Below are 6,319 nucleotides of genomic sequence, written 5' to 3' on the forward strand. Positions count from 1 at the left end.
AGGCTCTTTATACAGGATTAAACAATTCCTATCCCCAGCTGCCAGAGATGTTATTGCCCGAACACAGCTGCTATCAATCCTTCTTTACGCCTCACCCATCTTCGTAAACCTAAGCAAATCAAACCTCAATAAACTTACTAGCTGCTACAATAATATAGCCAGATTTGCTACAGGTTCAGCTTATAGAACCCATCACTGCCTAAACCTTCAATCCATAGACTGGCTAGAACTACCCTATCAACTTCAATATAACCAACTTATAGTCAGTCACAAAATTCTCTTCCAAGCAAACAGTATAACCATACTGAAAAATATTATCACTCCCTACAATAACCTAAAAGCCCTCCGCTCTTCCAACAGAATGCTAGTACAAACTACTAAAGCTCACAACTCAGCTGGTGAATCACTATTCTCCAACTCTGCTGGTAAAAACTCGAACTTACTTCCTGCTGAACTTACTACTCTGTCCTCCTTACCCCAATTAAAATATCCCTAAAGAAATTCCTAAAAACGCACTGGATTTGTACATGCACAAACCCTAACCTCACTCAAACAAACTATATACGAGAACCTAGCATCAAGTATAAAACTCTGATCCTTAAAATGGTTAGAATTAATTTGTCTCTCACCTGCTGGCAAGATTTGAAATAAGGTTGATAACATATATATTAGCCACCTTAAGGCTATGTGTTTCTCATTCTCAGATGTAATCTCCAACTATTTCCTCCTTACCTATTAACTTCCATCCATTTCCTGTCTGTACTTCAGAAAAACATGTAATTGTGTGTATATTGCATTAAACAAATATCTGTGTTGTTAAAATACAAAATAAGAATTTCACTGTAATTATACTTGTTTATGTATATTTGGAGGTTTTCTCCCCGGGCCTCCGCTGAAAATGGACATGTATCCAGTCGGACTTTCCCAGTTAAATGTAAAATAAATAAAATAAAATAACTCACAATGTATGTTCAGGAACAATTGCTGCAGATTGTTAGTAAACCTACCACATAATGGAACATTCTGGACATTTTGTATTCCTAGAGAAATTATAGCTATTTCATCTCAAGCTTTACCGCCTTTGATGTGCAGTCATCATGGGGTTATTATAAAGCTTAGGTTACTGCTAGATAATTATCCCAAATGGAAGTCTAAACCAATGCACACAAGATTAATAAACTATATGGAAGCAAAACAGTCATTATGTAAAACTAACAAGAGTGATGTATTCAGTGGAAGGACTGCAGAAGGAAGGTGATAAGTTTTGAGAGAGAAATTGAATGCAAGAAATCAAAACAGTCCCCAGGATTCAATAATGTGTGCACTCTGCTCTGAGTAAACAGAAAACACAAGTCTGAAGAAGGCGGAGGAATATCCTTAGCCGAAAGCGCTTACTATCAATAAACAGTCCGTGCTGTTGCTGCTTTGTCCGATTCCACTTATTCACATTATTTTAGTTTTTCGTTTTTTTACAAGTTTTTAAACAGAAAACACAGATATAACTCACACCCTCTTCCTCCTAATTTTAGTTTTTGTACTGATATTCTTGCAGCTTTAAATACCGACAGAGATTCATAAAGGTTGCCACAAAGTGTAGATTGCATGGACACGTAGTGTAACCTTTGAGTGACTAGAAAGCACAAAAATGTGATAAGAATATTCCTGAATACATATTGTGTACACCTAGTGTAGGCTTTATTGAATCTGGTAAAATGTTTGATATCAGGATCTAGGCAAACCGGATTAAGATTATATAATCGCCACAAAAACAAGATACTTAAGATGAGAGATTAAAAATGCAAGAAATGGAAACAAGGGTAAACTATAACTTTGAAAAATGAAATAAAAAACTGACAGAAAGTGACATAAGATTAGTAAAGAACTGAATAACATTTATATAAAAATACTGAGCATAATAAAATCATTTTATAGCGACATAAGATGTGGGAGGAGTAAAAACATACAAAACTAATAAAGTGTATGTAGTTTCTAAATATTTTCTCTCTCAAACACAATAAATTATAAACACATTTACAAAATATTATGCAAAACAGTTTGGCTCCACAAAGGGTATGATAAGTTGTGATAGTAACATCCTTTCAAATTCAGATGATAAAATGAGTATATATTGAAAAAGAACTAGGCAAAGTTGACCCAAAAATAAAACATAAGTAGGAGACAGAATTAGTAATAATGGCCTGAGAACACTTCTGCATAAACCTACAGTACCATTATATCTGTTATTCACTAGGTCATTTAAGTATGGAGAGACTCCTCAAGATTAGAGACATGCACTTGTTAAACCCATTTTTATGGGAAAAGGGACTAGGACAAACATAGACTCATATAGATCCATAAGTTTAGTTTCTTGTTGTGTAAAATAATGGGAGGTGGTTATTTTGGATAATTATCAGAACTAGAAAGGTGTAGACTCAAAATGATGCATCAGTTGTAGATCTAGTTTAACATACGCATGCTGCTATCTATAACATGTTCTATAACAGTCATACAAATTGTGCTATGATGTAATTTATATCAGCTTATCTTCAGCATTTGATAGTATCATACACAGAGCACTGATCAATAAATTAGAACAGCTAGGTATTAATGTAACCTTGCAAAGATGGCAGGCTTGGCCTTTGGTCAACTGGTGCCCTGGGCACAAGGTCCCCACAGCATCCCTTAACACCACTCTGTGCCCCCCACCCTGGTATACCTACACTATCCAGATTACTAGAAAAGTGCCCCTGTTACAGTGGCGCCCTAGGCGGCTGCCAAGTTGACCTATGCCTAAGGCCGGCTATAAAAGATGGATAGCAGAGTGATTTACAAACAGAGCATGACATGCATTTCATAGCACTTTTACAGGTGAAACTCTAGACTACAATCAGGGTGTCCCCACAGGGCTCTGTCCTACACTTGCACTTTTTTATGCTGTATCTTGGAGACCTTTTTCATTTGAGGTGTTCTATATTCTGCATGCAGATGACTTGAAAATGGGTAAATGTAATAAATTTATTACAGAGAAGGCACATCTGCAAAAGAAATTGATTAAACTGACCATATGGTCACAAGAGAATAATATGCTGATAAATACATCAAACACCTAGTCCAGTCACCAACCAGAATAAATAAAAACTCCAACAAGCACACTACCCTGGATTGGATACTAGTCAGCAAGATTCCCCAGTCCTATGTAGCAGGCCGCCTATCAGATAGCCTCAGTGATCATTCCCCAACATTCTTACTCAAAAAACACCTATACCAAGTTAAACCGGTCATCTACTGTCAAATACGTAAAAAACTACACTTTAACCCAATCACATTCATCTCATCCCTCAAAGAATGTAACTGGCACCCTCTAAATTACCTCAGCCTAGATGACGCAGTCCAATTTTTCAATACTACCTTCCTAAGCATCCTAAATAACCATGCCCCCATAAGACTTACCAGAACCAAAGCCCAACCCTCCCCATGGCTACAGAAAACCACTAGGTCAGAATGAAAAAATGAGATAAAGCCTGGAAACACTGGCGCAAAACCAAAACCCGCTCAGCTAGACAGAAATTCCTAGAACTACGCAACAGAGTCAAAAAGCTAATAAAGGAGGACAAAATCCAATATTACCAGTCTGCCCTCAACTCCTCCCAACATAACCCCAAACAATTCTGGACCTCCATAAACTCCATCCTCCACCCAGGTAAAATCAATACCCCTACACCTAACATTCCTCACTCCTCAGAAAATATTGCTACCTCATTCAACACACACTTCACACAAACCATACTATCACTAGTTAGACAACACATCCCCCCTCCCCTACACCCACACCTTCACCCAGTAATCTCCCCAGACAACACCCCCTCCCCTACACCCCACACCTTCACCCGGTAATCCCCCCACACTCTTCTCATTTTCTCCCATTCTAGACAACACAACCCCGTCCCCTACACCCTCACCTATATATATGGCAAATGCCTGTACTGTAAAGCCAGGAAAGTTAAAATGGCAAATTTTGACATTATACAGCAATGCCACCAATTCTGAAGGCAGACTTGATCTAAGGACCCATCTTGTTTTTCATCCATACATATCCTTGACCTATCAAAACTGTAATATCTGAATTCTCTCAAATGTCCAAAAGTGCTCTACACAAGGATGATTCTGTTATAGACTCCGGCAATTATAGGCCTGTCAGACTCAACAGCCTTATATGCAAAGCACAACAGAATTCATTTATGCAGACTCAGGTAACTTAACAGATCTAGCATTAAACTACATGAAAGTCTGCTATAGCATGCAATGATTTTTATTGCTCCAGCTGCGAAAAGGTAGGGTATGCATATACTCATCATTTAATTCTTAGTTAGAATTCATAAAAATGGACCTTGTCAATCTTAATAAACCACTAAGCCAATAACTTTTGCAGAGACTGTAAAGAAAATTGCAAAAGCCTCCTAGAACACATTTTAAAAAATCATCATCTGCTCCTGTTCCACAACAACATATTGCAACTCCACACAGTTGGAGTTGCAGGCTTAAGCCTGCTTTCCTGGTAACTCTTATGTGATATTTCTCTGTACAGAAGCAGACTTAGATGTTAGTCATAGGTGACTCTACAGTAAGGCATACAGACTCAGGTCTATATTTCCAAAATGAAAAACCCTATGCGCGAATACCAAAACATCGACCCCTATACCGCAAAAATCCCGAACGCACTAAACCGAGAAAAACAAATATCGAACTGTCATAGTCGGCCAACCCCACCACCTGCTACATACTACCTACCTAAACAAACAAAATAAATAAACTACATACATACACTAACCAAACCCTACTTCTAACCTAAAGCACCAAAACCCTACCTCCAACACTACACTAAACCCCACAAACACAACTATGTATGCACTCTCCTTAACCCCTCTCTAACCCTAAGGTCCGTAACTACCACACACTTCCCCTACACACATACACCCAAACAAAATAAATAAAACACATACATACATTTAAAAAACACCTACTTCTAACACTACACCAACTCTTACATACATCACCTATCTATGCACTTACCTTAACCCAAATCTTAACACTAAATTCCTATTCTATCGCACACTTACCTTACGGAGCTATACTGCAGACGGGCCAACCAAAACAAATCGACATTTCGAACTTCGCGGTTTTGAACTTTCGCAGTTTATGTACTTCGTGCAATATGGGTCAACGTCTTTGTACTCGCCTAAAGAAATCTTCACTCTCGTAATAGGAACCCTACAGACTCCACCATCACCAAAGTGGACAAGAACAGGGTGACTGTAAGCGGTTTGCCTGGTGCCAATATCAGTGGTGTAACAAGGGCCTGAAGGTCTCAAATCAGACAGATATCGCTATGACCTAGGGCTAGCCTATGCAGAAGTGCAAGAGCTGAGGTGGTCCACCCAGAAGGACATTCAGTGAAACATAGTGGAACTTACTATGAATGACAGAATCAGGAAAGACACTGGGCATTAGTAGCTTTCCTTCACAAAGACACATGCCTAGATATCAGGGCAAGATAACTGGCTTTAGAATGATTCCAACTACTTAGTCAATAGTTAAATTAATCAAATACATGTTGGAATCAGATGAGACTTCCAGTTTTCATCAGGAATGGCTTGCACTCTCATATCACAGCTTCTGAATACTGACTAAATCAGTTGCTGCCCCCATAATGCCCTTCTTTAGGTTGCACCTACCTACTGGAAATTCCTACATAGCAAACTCGAACTCCGATTCAGACATGAAAGTGGCACTACCCAATACTAGGAGTCTGAGCAGAAAGATGCCAGAAAATGAGGCCCTTCTGCAACTTGAACACATTTGCATCTGTATAGTTACAGAGTCATGCTTTCAGAGCAATGACAGCATTCCCTCTGTACCGGGGCTTAACACATATCATGCCTTCAAGGCTCTTGGGTAACTGCGGGATGTATTTGTATTTATCAGAAGCACTATCACCTCATGTCAAGTTACCAATGACCCTTGAAGATCCAAACAGTAGTTAAATCCAGCCATTACTTCCTTGTTAGTAACAGAACCCAACAGTGCCCAAAGATAATAGAAATTACCTCAATGCCACTTTGCAGTTAAGCCATGACAAAGACTAAATTATTATGACAGGGATAAAAATCCAAAGGGCATATTCCAGGTTGATCCTTTGTCACAGCTGTTTTCTCTTGTCCTTAACCCATTAAGCTGTTTACTTAACAGATTAGGCAATGGCTACAACCCTGCTCACAGAAAACAGCCTTGTTTTAAATACTTTCTTTTTGTGGATGACTTT

Source organism: Protopterus annectens, chromosome 7.part0, assembly GCF_019279795.1.
Source record: "Protopterus annectens isolate FY-2018-M chromosome 7.part0, PAN1.0, whole genome shotgun sequence".
Classification (NCBI taxonomy): Eukaryota; Metazoa; Chordata; order Ceratodontiformes; family Protopteridae; genus Protopterus; species Protopterus annectens.